The sequence below is a fragment of the Rhinichthys klamathensis genome, unplaced genomic scaffold, assembly GCF_029890125.1.
Source record: "Rhinichthys klamathensis goyatoka isolate OS25496 unplaced genomic scaffold, OSU_Roscu_1.1 h1tg000011l_1, whole genome shotgun sequence".
In the NCBI taxonomy this organism is placed as follows: domain Eukaryota; kingdom Metazoa; phylum Chordata; class Actinopteri; order Cypriniformes; family Leuciscidae; genus Rhinichthys; species Rhinichthys klamathensis.
Window position 1 is genome coordinate 11,405,258 of NW_026606564.1, and position 15,546 is coordinate 11,420,803.

The 15,546-nt window shown below is 38.2% G+C and overlaps 1 long non-coding RNA gene across 1 annotated transcript; it reads left to right on the forward strand.

Annotated features, from left to right (window-relative positions):
* The first annotated feature begins 404 nt into the window (after nt 1-404).
* On the forward strand, nt 405-1,013 carry LOC130101243 (uncharacterized). Its single transcript, XR_008808961.1, has 3 exons — nt 405-434; nt 529-603; nt 760-1,013. It is a non-coding gene; the product is annotated as an uncharacterized LOC130101243 (long non-coding RNA).
* Nucleotides 1,014-15,546: the final 14,533 nt, after the last annotated feature.

A 15,546-nucleotide genomic window follows, 5' to 3' on the forward strand; every position in this document is an offset into this window, starting at 1 on the left:
GTGTGTGCAGAAACGAGGACGTTATAAAATACATTGTTGCTGAACTTGCTAAGCATCCAGTGAACAACGCTTCAAGTTCGGGGAAAAATAAAAAAGTTGCGGGGCCAGTACAAGGCGATTAAAACGCACAATGGACAAAGCGGAGCCCAGAGAAGGAACTTTCCATGGTTCGACTTGATGGACGGTGTGCTGGGTCACCATCCTTCTGTTAGTGGAGAGACAAGTCGGGACACTATGGCAGCCACAGATGGTGACTTAATATGCATGCTATCTTCCTAACTTTAAAAAACTTTAACAAATTTAAATATTGCATAAGTGGCCGACATGCGTGTTTATGTTTTGTGTGCTAGAATCGTCATTCCAGAGTGCTTTCTTTGAGTCAGAAGTGGAGCAGGGACCATCTACTACACTTCCACTGCTAACGTCGACACCCGGTATGCAAAAATATACAAAATACAGCACAGAAGTATTAAGTATTTTGTTAGTTTCTTGTCAGTATGTAATTGTCTAAATATATGTTTATTACAGAGAGACATGATGGTCCTGAAGATGTAACTGTAATAAGAGGACGATCACATCACATTCCACAAAGGACTAGACCAGGTATTTTTGCGTTTAATGTACCTGCTAAATATATGTAGCCTAACAAACTTACAGTTTGGGATACTGTATGTGTACTTAGAGACTAATCTCACAATCTATACCTGAATTCACAATACATCCCAAATGTCATGCTTATTTTTGTGTCTGCTTTTACAGAGAGTCGCAAACGCAAAGCTGCAAATTTGGCATCAAGGGAGTTTTTGCAGTGTATGCGGGACATAACACAGCAACAGATGGAAGAAGAGCGGGAGCTGAGAAGAGAAGAAATTTAAAAAAGAAATGATGATGAGACCAGAGGAATTGGACTATGATGCACAATTCAGACGGGAGGAGATGTCACAAAGACAGAAAGAATCAGAGTCTTTTGCGTCAGTCTTCAGTAAATTGACCGCAGCCCTTCTCCAGAGTAAGTAGATGGACAAATCATCTATCTTTCTGTTTGCCTTAATGCCTTAAAAGTTTTTTTGTGTCAATAGTACCTCTTAAAATCACCCGTTTCATTTGTATGCACATTTGTAAATAGTACTTCTCAAAAGCACCTGTTTGTTTCGTTTGTATGCATTTTATAAGCACCTTTGTATTTTTGCACTCTGTGAACTTAATATATATATACATAAAGTAATAGCTGTGCTATTATAACTGAGGCAAATGAAAATCATGCTTATTAAGGGGCACATTATCAAAAGCAAAATATACATTATTTTACTAATATATTATACACATAAGGCATATATGTCAAATTTATGTTACTTAATAAATACATTATTAGTAATTCATTGTTAGTTCACACTGCATATATGTTAGCAAAAAAAAGTTTGACTTAAATAATTAGTAATGTTTGTCATTTGAACTAAGATTAATAAATGCTTAAAAAAGATTTAAAAAGACTGTGACTCAAATAAGGTATTAAGGCAGTTATTGACATAGACTACTGTCACGGGTGTGGTGCAGGTAGAAGAACACGCAGAGTCAAGCTCCAATTCCAACGATTGACTAATATAAAGTACAGGCAGGTTCAGACGGGCAAGATTACACACGCGCGATTACAGATGCAGCGTGAACAAGGCTAACTATGACTAAGGCCCTGTTTACACGAGAAAGCTCGCGGGTGAAAATGTAAAAATATTTTATCAGATGGGCCTTTCGTTTACACGGCGACAGCGTTTTTGGGGCTTAAAAACGCAAAAAAAAAGTGAAACCACCCTCCAGAGTGGAAATCTTAAAACGCTCCACCGTCGTGTTACCATCTAAAGGGTAAAACGCAAAAGTCTTCTAGACAGTGAAGGCACAGATCTGGTTGTTTGCAGGCGTGCGGACTTGGTGTTGTTGTGTGGCAGTCCTTCACACTGCCACCTGGAGTGCATACTACATTGAATTTCACACACTTTTGCGTCACCATATGCACGCGGATTTCCCACCCATAACGCTAGTCTAAATGCAGAATAAAAAGTGATAACACAATGCCACTTTTGCGTTTTCTCTTCAGATCGTTTCCGTGTAAACATAGCCTGACAAGGACTGACTGAACTGAAGGGGACTATATACACACACTGATGAACATAACGAGCTGAAGACAGGTGACACAGATGATGATAATTAACTAACACAGGTGAGACAACTGAAGACAAACGAGGAGCGGGAAAACTGAACAAGGAAGACATGTGACTGAACAAAACAACAGGACAGATTAACATAACTGTGACAACTACTATGCATACTTATGGGCACATTATTTAAACGACTGTATGATGGGCACCTTTTGTATTCTGTAATATCCACCTATTAGAAGTTGGTGAGATGCAAATAATGTCCTTTTCAAATTTCAGAAATATCGTATGTATAAGCAGCTTCACATTTAAAAGTACCTTTAAGTGACCATATCTAAAAACATTTTAACAGACAAATACTTATAACTGCAATTACAAAAAACATACCAGTAGAGCTGAGTATTTTTGATTTTTTTTTTAAATATAATGAGAAGAGTGTTTAATTGTGTTATTGTAAAAATGGCATATTGCTTATTGATCTGATATTGTTTGATGTAACCATGCACCATTTAGGATAAATAATTGTATTCAAGTCACAAAACAGGGTTACGCCAAATCTTAATTTCAAGTATTTTATTTGTAACAAACAAAATATAACAACAACTTACAATTGTTGCTGCTGCATGAACAACTGTTGCAGAGCACTTCTTACATCTGAACGCTCATCACCAACATTGCAAGGTGGACGTTCAGCATCTTTATCACGATCACACCACTCTGGCACAAATCTGTCCATGTACAATTCACAGCATGTCTCGGCCATATCAACAACAACATTTACATTGCAGTCATTTCGCTTACTGAAACACTTCCACCTTTCAACCTCCCAAATGCATGTTCAACCACACAACAGGCTCGACTTGTTCGCATGTTGTAGTTCTTGGCCCTCTGTAAGCCTGCCAGAATCAGATATGGTTTTAGCAACTATTTCTGCAATGGTTAAGCAGAATCACCAAGAATGAAGTAGCCAACATCAGATCCACATGTTTTTTACTCTTCCAGAAAAAGCATTACTTGTGGCCCAAGCCCATAGGCGTGACTTTCTGAGGACACTAGCGTTGTGTTCTCTTCCTGGCTGTCCAACATTCAGGTCCCAGAACATCCCTTTGCCATCCACAGCTGCTTGTAAAATTATGGAGTGCCAACCTTTTCTGTTGTGGAAATCTGATTGGTATTGTGGTCTTAATATAGGGATGTGTGAACCGTCTATAGCACCCACGCACTGTGAAATTCCCAACCTCTCTTCAAAATAATCTTCCATCTCAGGTGTTTTGATGAACTTGGGCCGAAGTATTGCAATCACAGCCTTACAAAAGTCATGCACACAGCAGCAAACAGAAGTCCGACTGACAGCAAACAGTTTGGCTACCGTCCTGTACTCCGTTGTTGATGCTAGTTTATACAATGCAATGGCTACCCGTTTCTCCAGAGGAATGCATAATCGATGTTGTATCTTGTCGCTGTAGTGCAGGCTTCAGAGTTGTACAAATGTATGTGAATGTTTCTCGGGAAACTCATCTGTGAATCTTTGAGCAGTGTTCTTCCACCAGTCACTTGTTCACTGATAGGCCATTATATTGGTGTAGTAGTGATGCATCATCTGAAAAATAATAGAATGAAATGTAAACATTAATTCCATAATTATGTTATAGATCTGTACATGTACATACATGTTTATACATACATGTATACATAGATGTATAATCTGAGGACTACTATAATAAAAGTGTAGCAGTACGTATTCGCTCTGCCTATTAAAGGAGAACTCCGGCGCAAAATGAACCTTTGGTCTAATAAAACATTGGTACCTAGTCAACCGTTCTCTGAGATTTGTTTTCATGATAATCGAATGTAAAGAGTTTTATCTCTAAAAACTGTTTCTTTGGGAAAAAAAAATGTTTCTTTGGAAAACAGTCTCAACTAATCAAACCACGAACGATGTGCTAAGTGAGCTGAACTGTATGAATGGCGTTCGTGGTTTGACTAGTCAAGACTGTTTTCCAAAGATGGCTCCTCTCTGTATACACGAAGTGGACTGTCTTTATCTTTATCTTCTTATTAAACGGTCTGTACACTTACAAAGTTCTCAATGCTTCATTTTGCATGTAGGGACCCTCATTATGTTACTGTGTTCGTGTGGGGCTATTTTGAGCCTTGTTAGTGGTATAAACTAGCGATTTCTTTTTACTTATTATATGCCCCCATTACTAGCGTTATACGCTAAACAGTTTTTAGAGATAAAACTCTTTACATTCGATTATCATGAAAACAAATCTCAGAGAACGGTTGACTAGGTACCAATGTTTTATTAGACCAAAGGTTCATTTTGCGCCGGAGTTCTCCTTTAACACCTGACTGGATGGTGATTTAGCTCTAGTTATGAGGACTATAAGGGGCTGTTTACACCTGGCCACTTCATGTGTTTTCTCAGATCGGATAGCTATCCGATTTATCAAAACGATTCCATTTTCACCTGGTCACATAAATGTGTTTTTGCAAAACGGATATTAATCCGATCTTCAATTCCTGCTGCAGATGTAATGGAGTGCACGTCACCGAAAGCAACAGATATTGCTGCATTTTATTGATCATCAGCTAATTTCAAAATCAAAGACAGCAATAAGATAGAGCGTTAACAGAACTGGTAAGATCATTTCGTTTCTTTACTTTTAATGAAGATGTGTGTTAAGCGTCTGCGACTTACTTTCATTTTGATTTGTGATCATTTTCGGCGCGTTGGCTTGATGAGACGCTCAGCTGCTCATCTGAGGTGATGCGTGTCGCAGTAGTGTCGTCATATCTGACTATAACATGACATATAGCCTATATAACACGCTCTCACACGTTTATTTTTTAGCATTTTTGGGAACACATTACATATGTGGTTTCAACAACCAGATGCATTTACACTTGTCCAGTTTCGTCTGGAATGCGGACCAGACCACCTCCTGAAGTGGTTTGAGCGATCGAATTAAAATCCGTCTCGAATGCGTTTCGGAGGGCATTTACACCTGGGCCCTCGTTTATCAATGGTGCGTAAGGACAGATTTGTGCGTAGTGAGTGTGTAAGAACAATTTCACGCAAAGTGTGGGATTCACCAAGTTGTAGTTATACGTAGAAATGTGTGTAAATATAAGCACACCTCTGAGCATGCTTACGCAGATAATCTAGTGGTAGAATAGCGACACTACACATAAAAAGCATTTAAGAGTGTCACAGTAAGCATTAAGCAATCCACATTTGTACAGTGTTTCCTTTAAAACACTCAATTTATAATTTGTCTAGTTTTAAACACGATGCTTAATTGGTGTCAAACTCTATAAAAGACAGATGTAAAATATATTTGTCTCAGTGCAATGGCTTATCTTGCATTATTGGAAGACTTGGCAAACAATGCGCTCCACAGAGAGCGTGTTTTCCAAGAACGCGCTGATCTGCTTGGCGAGAGCACAGAGTGGCTTCTAAGTAGGTACCGCTTTCCCAAAAATGTACTGCTGGATTTGTGTCGTGATTTAGGACCAGTGTTGGAGAGAGAAACAAATTGCACGAAAGCCATTCCCGTGCACATTCAACCCCTGTCCACCCTTGGATTTTTAGCTACTGGCACATTTCAGCGTGAGGTTGGAGACATATGTGGTATATCCTAGCCATCAGTGAGTAGGATCATCCCGGCAGTGTTGGATGCAATTATTTCCTTGGCCCCAACCTACATCCAGTTCCCTTATCGAAATCCTCAACAAGCTGCAATAAAACGGGACTTTCATGCCATTGCTAGATTCCCAAACATAATTGGAGCTATAGACTGCACCCACATCGCCATAAAAGCACCATCAACCAACGAATTTAATTATGTAAATAGAAAAGGGTTTCATTCTGTTAACGTGCAAATAATTTGTTATGCAAATTTGTTGTTATTAAACGTCGTTGCGCGGTGGCCTGGAGGAACACACGACTCTTTCGTTCTGCAGAGTAGCTCTGTGGGTGTGCGTCTCCAAGAAGGCGCTGTTGAGGATGGCTGGCTCATTGGTGAATTTAAGGCTACAACATGTTTAAAATGCTATTGTAGGGCTATGTACAATTACTTAAAACTATTTCATCATTAGGTTATCAAGGTTGCCCGCTAAAGCCATGGCTAATGACCCCCCTAACCAACCCGAGGACTGAGCAGGAACAGGCGTACAACCGTGCCCATGCGCGCTCAAGGAGCACAGTTGAGCGCGCAATAGGCCTGCTGGAAGGATGATGGCTGTGTCTGTCAAGCACGGGAGGGACACTGCAGTATCAGCCAGAAAAAGCATGCAAAATCATCATGGCTTGCAGTGTGCTACACAACTTGGCCATCAGACACCTCTGCAGGAACCCCCAAGACCAGACGGCCCTATGCCCGATGCAGTGCCCCTGCCACCTCCTAATGCCGCTGGCATTCAGACAAGACAGAGGATCATACAGACATTTTAGGTAAGTCTGGCCATTGGTCGAGTGTAGAAACATTACAGCGATTTCATTTTGTGTTTTGCAGCTTCGTGGAAACAAATAACTGAAATCACATTAGTCAGCGGTTTATGGTTTATAAGCAATTGTATTTGCGCAAGAGGCAATCTGTTTCAGAGACTCGTTGATTTGAATCAATACATTCGTTATGTTGCTCAGTTGATCCTTTAGGTCATTAATGGATTTTGTTGTTTCCTCTTGATTTTGTAGCACCGCCTCACTCAGCACTCTTGGCGCACGGCGCATGGAAGGGGCAATGGATAGGCACGGCTCCTCAAGCTCCTCAGGCACAACGGGTGTCGCTATTAACCTGTTAAGCTTCAAGCCCACTTTTGAAAAATCCCCAGAAATGACATACCCAAACTAAAACAGATACACTTCATGAACCCTTTGCACTAAAAGCACAAGTATGATCTCATTTGAAAGCTGACACTTGGTTGTTTATTGTAAATGTAGAATTAATTATTGTCATAATGAAAAAAACTATTTTAAAAAGCTTCAAAGTTTTGTAAAGTTATTAGAAATTTATTTTTATGAAACATCTTCATGAAAATAAAATTGAAGTTGGCCCTGGAGCAATCTAGAAATGCACTGCAGCTAAAGCCACATGTCTGACCATTTTATATTTAAAATCTGAAAATGATAAGTATAAAGCTCTGTATTTAGTTAAATGTTTTTCAAGATCATGTCAAATTACTTTATTTTGATTAGACTCTATTAGCAAACTGATGTTTAGTCATCTTCTGAGTCATCTATTCAGTCTATTGTCTCTATTGTTTTGTGGTGCCCCATTCAGTCTCAGTCTCCCCTGCACACATTTACACCTCTCCAGACTGGTTATTATGGCTCTAAATATGCATTTCTTTTGTCTGCATTATAGCTACTAACGACTGGCTATTCACAAGCTATTCATAGGGTTTCAAACCCTAATTTCTTTTATCAAAGTTCTCACTAAATATTTGAAACTGGTATCAAATGCACTGAAACATTTCAGTAAGCATTCCTATTTAGAAAAAAAATCATAAAACAATAACTGCTCGTGGCAGGTGCGCCTGGGCTCGCTAGCATGTTAGCTTAGCACACCATCAATACACGACCATTTATGAGATTAAAACTATGTTTGCGCTCCAAACTCACTATATAACGCAAGTCTAGTGTTTTAAATAATCTTCTGTGATCTAACTTGGCTTCAGATAATAAAAAAATCAGACAGAAAATGTATTATTTAGTGTTCTGAACGATGATGAAATCTATATCGATTAGCATTACATTATAAATATAATCTATTGTTATGAAATACCTGGCATGGCTTGAAGAACACAGGTAACTCAAATATCATTGCAATCATGTTTATTGTCTTCAAAACATCTTTATCTGCATGTTACAGCGATCTCTGTACTTTCTGTATCACTCAGTGACGTCCTGGAATGTCACATGACTACCCAGCAAACAATATTACGTTGTGACGACGTCACGTGCTGGTCATTTTTAGTCACGCTTACGTTAGCATATGACGTCGCCACAACCGTCAAAGTGAAACACCAAAAGAGGTCGCTACGACGTCGCCAACCGACAACGTGACAACGTCTTCAGTACGTCTTCAGTACGTTAAGTTAAACGTTATTTAATTTTGGTCGCCGATTCGTCTTTTGGATGACGTTGCTGTGACGTAGCCAGTACGTTGCGGCAGCGTTATTGGTCGCCAATTGGTCATTTGATAACTTTTTCATATATATATATATATATATATATATTCATTCTGCAGTGGATTTATTGACATCCATTTATACTAGCATTTACCTGCCACAGCAACATCTATAATTGTGGTTCTTGTTCAGAACTTTTTGTTTGTTGGTTGTTTCAACTAGCATTACTGTTCAAATCGACATTTTACTCAAACAATTGGTAAAAACATGTTTAAACATTCACTAATGTTAATGTTAAACATGTTAAAAAACATTGTAGAATAATTGAAAGAACTGAAAAGTGTTTTTGCAGATTTTATTTAACAGAATTTAACAGACACTAAAATAACAAATGGGGGAAAAACAACTATACATTAAAGCAAAAAAGGAAAAAAATAAATGTCACTATTTAAAACACTTTAAAAAGGTCTTCATCTGAATTGCTGGTTATTGTCCTAATGTGGGACTGCCACTTCTGGGACTGACTGCACCTAGACAAACAATTTAAATAAATTAAGTGAACAGACCTTCAAGATTTAATGTCAAGATTTTGTATCGGTACACTGTAAGTATCGGCAAGTGCAAAAAATGAAATACTAAGTACTGCTACTCATTCCATAAAGTGGTATCGGCCCATCCCTACAAGTAATAGTCGATTGCCACAGTCTTTTAAGTGAAATGCTCACAAGAAGTGTATATTTGTACCTGTAGTTTACTGTGGGCTGGGGCATGTTTTAAAACATTTGTGACGAGTTCCTCCACAGCTTTGTCCTGTAGTCCGGACCGACTCAGCATGATAGCCCCTGTTGTGTAAAATAAAAAAAATTGTAAATGTTTTGTAAATTTCTTGTGTAATTACAATGTTTTACAAAACAAGTGGTGGACACATTTAATATATATTAAATGAAGCAGAAGGGCATTTTGATATTGTCTTTTAGATTTGAAAACAGCAAGCTATATTTTGAAACATGAACCAATTGTAAAGCAGAAATTGTTTAGACAAGCATAAATGCATTTTTTTTGTGCTGTGGAACATCCACACAATTATTACCAAAAGTAACACTTATATTAAACTCACGTTTGATAACCTGGTACACTGCTGTATGCAGCAACGTTTTTTTCCCCTTCTTCCCATGAAGGCTGTAGTTCTTCCAGACACTGCTAGAAGCTACAGCCCTCATGATACGCCTTGTAACTTCTCCCGGGTTGGCTCCACCAATCAGACTGAGATGGTGTGTCTACACAGAGGAAATACAGAAAATTAAAAATCCGTAATGCAGTAAATATTTAGCTCTACATAAAACATAGCTTTATGTTTAAACCATTACCCACCAATCTCTTCTTGTAGTCCGGAAGCTCTTTCAGTTTTGCCTCCAAGACAGCAAGTTCTTCCAAAGACTGGGCCACATCGATTTCTATTGGGGTCTCCGGACCCTGGCTGGCCCCTCCAGTCTGGTTTAACCGGAGGAGGATCTCCTGGATGTTTTTTGCCATCACATCCTGGCGGGTCAACATTGCCTTAAGTGTCTCTGTTTCAGAAACACAAAATGTTTCAAAGACATTAAAATGAAGGTCAGAAACGTACAAAGTGCAAAGATAACACATTGCAGTTATTACATGACTGAAATTTACCCACAATAAAAATTAACATACCTTGTATTACTGTAACCGTTTGGGTTAAGGCGGAGATAGAGTCTGACACACTTGAGGAGCAGCTGGCAGTTTCTGTGTGCACATATGCAATACAAAATGCAAGCGATTAAACTCAAAACTTAGGTTCAGCATGTTATAAAACGAGAACTACCAAAGTTCAAATCACCAGGCTACATTTTTTGTGTCAACATGTTGATAACTGTAACACTTTACAAATAAACAAGATTTTCAAAGTCATTAAACCAACAATAAAAATATAATCATACCATCAGACATCTCAGGCTGAATAGGACTAACTGGATCAAGGTCTGTGTAAATACATAAAAAATATCAACATAAGGTATATTTTAATATAGATCCGCACAACTTGACAAAGCTTATGCAACAATTGTTAACTTACTGTTCATAGTGTTTGTCTGCGGAAAGATGCAGATGGGAGGTGGAGGGTGTGTTGGTCCTGCAGAAGATTTCCATGAAAGTGGCACCTCTGGTGGTCCATGGGACAAACCTAGATGATACATATTACCAAGATACTTTGGTTAATCATTCATTTACGGGACCCTGTCTAATGATTTCCAAAAATGTCATGCTAGCGATTTTCTTATAGAGGGCAGTCTTGTGAAGCATGGTACTCTTGAGAAATATTGAACAGTTATTTAATATCATACCTCTGGATTTCTTATTAGTTTGGAGGACCTGTTCTGCAGAGTCTTCATCTAAAAAGCATATAATAAACTCCAGTCAACAAACCAGTCAGAGATACAGCATGTAATAAATAACTACATGTAAATGTAAATACCCTCATCGCTGCTGTAAGCAAATTTTGCTGGCCTTTTTGATGTCCTTTTTGAGAGCACAGCCCCATCATCTGCACTTTCCACGTTTGACAATGTTTCGGCCTTTCTCAACCACCGAAGTGCCTGGTTAAAGTCAGCTACAAAGAAATGTGAACATTAGGGAAAGTACAAACAATATAGGATTAGTTTAAACATTTACATTTGCTCACTGAGTCACTGCAGGGTGACTCCATACCACTTTTGTGCCTGTCACATGACTCATGCACACTGTCTTCAAACAAATTGTCTTCATTCATGCTTTTATCTCTCTTCAAATCGGACACGTCCTCTATTACCATTCCATCTCTTCCACATGCCATGAATGCGTCTCTATTGAGGCTCTCAGTGTTTTGGTGAGTGAGATTTTCTGCCTGGCTTGCACAGGCATTCCCTGTCTGGCTCGCACGTGCATTTTCTGCCTGGCTTGCATGGAGTTTTTGGAGAGTGCGTCTGGTAGCTCTCCAGGACTGTAAATAGATTCTCCGACTTCGCTTCATCCTAAAATACAATCAAATTTTACAATTCAAACCGCGCTGACGTGGAAACCAGGAGAAACATTGTGCCATGAATGAACTAATCAGTGTCCACAGATCAGCAACATTCACCATGGATTTACTGTAGTAACACTACTAACTGTAACCATGGAAGTGTGGCAGGAATAGTAGGCTATAATGCTTTCAAGTAACATTACGTCGGTTTTATTTTGACATTATGAATACAATTGCTGCCCTCAAATGTTAATCTGAACTAAAATAAACCTTTGTTTATAACTACTACAATATTACATTTCATTTTGTCCAAGGAGCTGTTTTTGTTTTATATGCTCCTAAGAAAAGTCAAGTATAGCTCCATCATTGCTCAAAGTAAAAAAATATCATACTTTATGATGTTAGTTTTAATAAAAATATAATTAAAAAAATTATATCAAGGACATTTCTCTGGCATTTCTTTATTTTTGCTGTATCGAAAACGTACCGAACCGTGACACAAGTGTATCGTATCAAACTACACCCCTAGTAAGGACATGGTAGCCACTTGATGTTTCTGAAAAGGTTTAAGTTAGTGGATTGTCAAGTTCTAAAAACAGAATAGTTTACAGTCCCCCAATAACAATATTTGTATACTGGATTTAATACTATCACTTTTTTAAAAACATGCTTACCTGAAAAACACTGCAGATTTCTGTGATTTCCGATTTCAGTGAAGACAATCACCGAGAGCTGCAATGGAAGAAATTAGATGCGAGTTTAATAGTTTCCCACACCACTATTGTGTGAATACAACATTTCCAGACAAAAACAGGGTTTCTAGGAACTGGGAAGGGAGAAAAACAATATTTAAATACAAAACAACAATTAAATAAAGCTGAAATAAGTTATTCTATTTACCAGGATAATGAAATTACCACAGTAAGAGACTACAGCAGTAAATTCCACTGATATAAATCAACTTTTTGATGATATTCTAATTATATGACCAGTATCTGTACATATAAAACAACAACAGTAGGCCTACAGTAACGTTAGGCCCACTCAGACATGTTCTATTTGAGTAAATGTGACGCAACACTGTCTACTCAACAATTAAACCTAACTAGTTAAAAAGCCATTTTAAACTACATTTGAAATAGAGATCTTGGTTAAAATGTAAAATTAGGAAACTTTAGAGAACGTGTGGGACCCTTACGGCGGGTTGTTTTTACACTTACCTGTTTCGTCTTGAAGGAATGGTGTATTTCTTCTTTCTTCGATTGATAAGTTAAACTACTGCTGTAACGTTAGGTAACTAAAAAGATAAGAAAGTGTGTAAAATAAACAACTAGAAGACGGTCAAAGGATACGAAAAGTGAAAATTCAAACACAATCCACGCATGTTCCGGTTCGTGAGGTGGGACTTCTATACACCAGCAGCGGAAGCTCTTCGCTGCAATCGTTTGAGTTGCATATACTGCCCCCTAGTGTACCGAAGGGAAATTGTTGAAATCTGTATGACTTGAATGAGTCTTAAGTGAGACACTTGTTACAGTGTCTCACTTAAGACACTGTAACAAGTGTCAGGGTAATGTTACAGGGTATTGTTACCCTGTCACAGGTGAATAGGGTAACATTTTTAAATTATATATATATATATATATATATATATATATATATATATATATACAAATTAAATTATAGTTTTACTTTTTGAATGGAATTACTTATATAAATAAACTTTTTGATGATATTCTAATTATATGACCAGCACCTGTACATATAAAATATCTGAAAAAAAATTCTTCTATTAAAATGTACATCTGCTTCTAAGTCAAGAAATGACGTGGCTAAGACGTGGTGAGGAGGTTAGAAAATGATTGGACATCAGCTGGTCTTTAGACAACGTTGTGGGAAGGTAAGGAAGCGACCAAGCGCTGTGGTCACGAGACTACCTTCTGATGAAGTTGCCACAACGTCGTGGCATAGTCTTTTGGTGACGCGACGAACCCACGACCAATACTGACGTCACTTTTGGTCGCCGTTACGTCACGTGTTTGCTGGGTATGGGTCTTCTTCATGATCCATATATGGACTTTTATTGGACATAATAGCGCCCCCATGCTATTGGTATGAATGGAAAACACAGCACATCTCAGTAAGAAGCGATCATTATGATTACATCGACGCATTTGGGTATAAATTCAATAAATATTATTCCTGTCTATAGAAATATGATGTGAATCTATGAGAATATATCAATATTTCTCCACATCTGCACATTGTTGAGCTAAAGCCCTGAGGGACGTTGTTTTGTGAATCGCTATCATGACGACAGCACGGAGTGATTTTTATGAATGGACCAGCTGACGCTCATAATTCATATTAAAGGTATCGACTCGTTTTTTTCATTTCATAACTCCTGACACAAATTAAGACATAACTGTCACTATAAGTTTCTCAGAATACAATAGTGGTCAAATACTGAATCTTGAGTCTTATATCTTTTTAATGATGTATAGTTTGTCAAGGTATAACATTAAATCTGATAGTATATTTGAACTAAATAAAAAAAAAAACGCTTCAGTGCGCCGACGCTCTGGAGAAGGAAACACATGTTCACATTAATTTAATTGAGTTTATCCTATGAATGATTTCATTAAAAGTTTACAAATTGAAATAAAATGTATGCAAACACAATATCCTATTCCAGTTGGTTTATTTTACCTTCATTTTGGGTGTTAGATGGCCCGGTTTGTTCTGTTGCAAGAGCATCAGTGTCACCGTCCTTAGTAATCCCGGACAGAGCCGTGTCTCCGATGATGCAGGCTATGCGGTTGTCCAATGGGGAAAGTTCCGTTGTTGTCTGTCCTCCTCCAGTTGCGGACATTTTTCGTCTGTGTGCTGTGACACGTTTTTTAGCCAATACTTTAATATCAAACCTTTTTTTTTTCTGGGACAGTTCTCTCCTCAGACCCAACGGAATTAACTGCATTGATGACATTCTCCCATGCAGCATTTTTTCTTTTATTTGTAATTCCTCCTCCAGTGAATGAACTAAACAATATCTGTTCAATATAAACAATATTCAACTTCATTTACAAGTATCTCTAATTCTGTGTTTGTGAAGTTCCTCTTCTTTGCTCTCTTTGCCATTATTGCAGTGAGGAAAAAACACAATCACGTAATTTTTAAAGGGAAGTGTTGTCACCATATATGGTTAATTGGAGGCGTTTCCGAATGCTAATGACCATGAATGTGAACGAGCATGGTACTTACGCACATGTGGTATTTATCAACAATGATTGCTTACTCATGTGCGCAAGAACTGCGTGCGCACGTTTGATAAATGCGGATTTTCTTGTACTTAGGCACATTCTAAATTTCATTCGTTGGACAAAATATAGAACCTTTTCTACGCACTGTTGATAAATGAGGGCCCAGGTCTTTTCACGATCCGATCACACAGAAATGTATGAAGTGGCCAGGTGTAAAAAGCCCCTAAATGTGGTTGGTGCACATTACCTGTGAGGGCATCACACGTGACGTCATGTCACTGCTGTCATTCTGGGGTGCATTTCCCGAAAGCATCGTTAGCCAACTATGGTCGCAAGTTCCGTCGTTACCAATAGAGTTCAATGGAAATTGCGATCATAGTTGGATAACGATGCTTTCGAGAAACACACTCCTGGTGTTGTACCGAATTCCGACTACCCGGACAAATCGCACCCCTTCGTGTGTTCGCGCCTCCCACATAAATACGCGCTGAAGTGAGTTTAAATGCACTTCCTTTGACATATACGTTTAACGATTGATTTTTCACACAGCAAGCAGCCAGATCCTGGATGGAAGCTTTGTCTACACTTAAATAAATCAACAGAAAGTGAACTAGTGTGGATAAAAGATGCAAACAAACAAAAACAAAAACAAAAACACATGGCAGATCGATTCAAACTATAAACTTCGACAGGTAAGGAATAAAGCTACCAGCTGTCAAAACAGAACTGTTCATTTCACTTAATTTAATTTAACTGAACTTAACCTTTGTGTGTTAAACACGATGTGGTTCATAGGAAAATATTGTATTACTCTCTCCATTGCACATGAATGTCATTAAAAATAATAATATTTAACCTTTTTCATGAAGATAGGCATTAAAGGGTTAGTTCACCCCAAAATGAAAATTCTGTCAGTAATTACTCTCCCTCATGTTGCTCAACCCCCGTAAGACTTTCGTTCATCTTCGGAACACAAATTAAG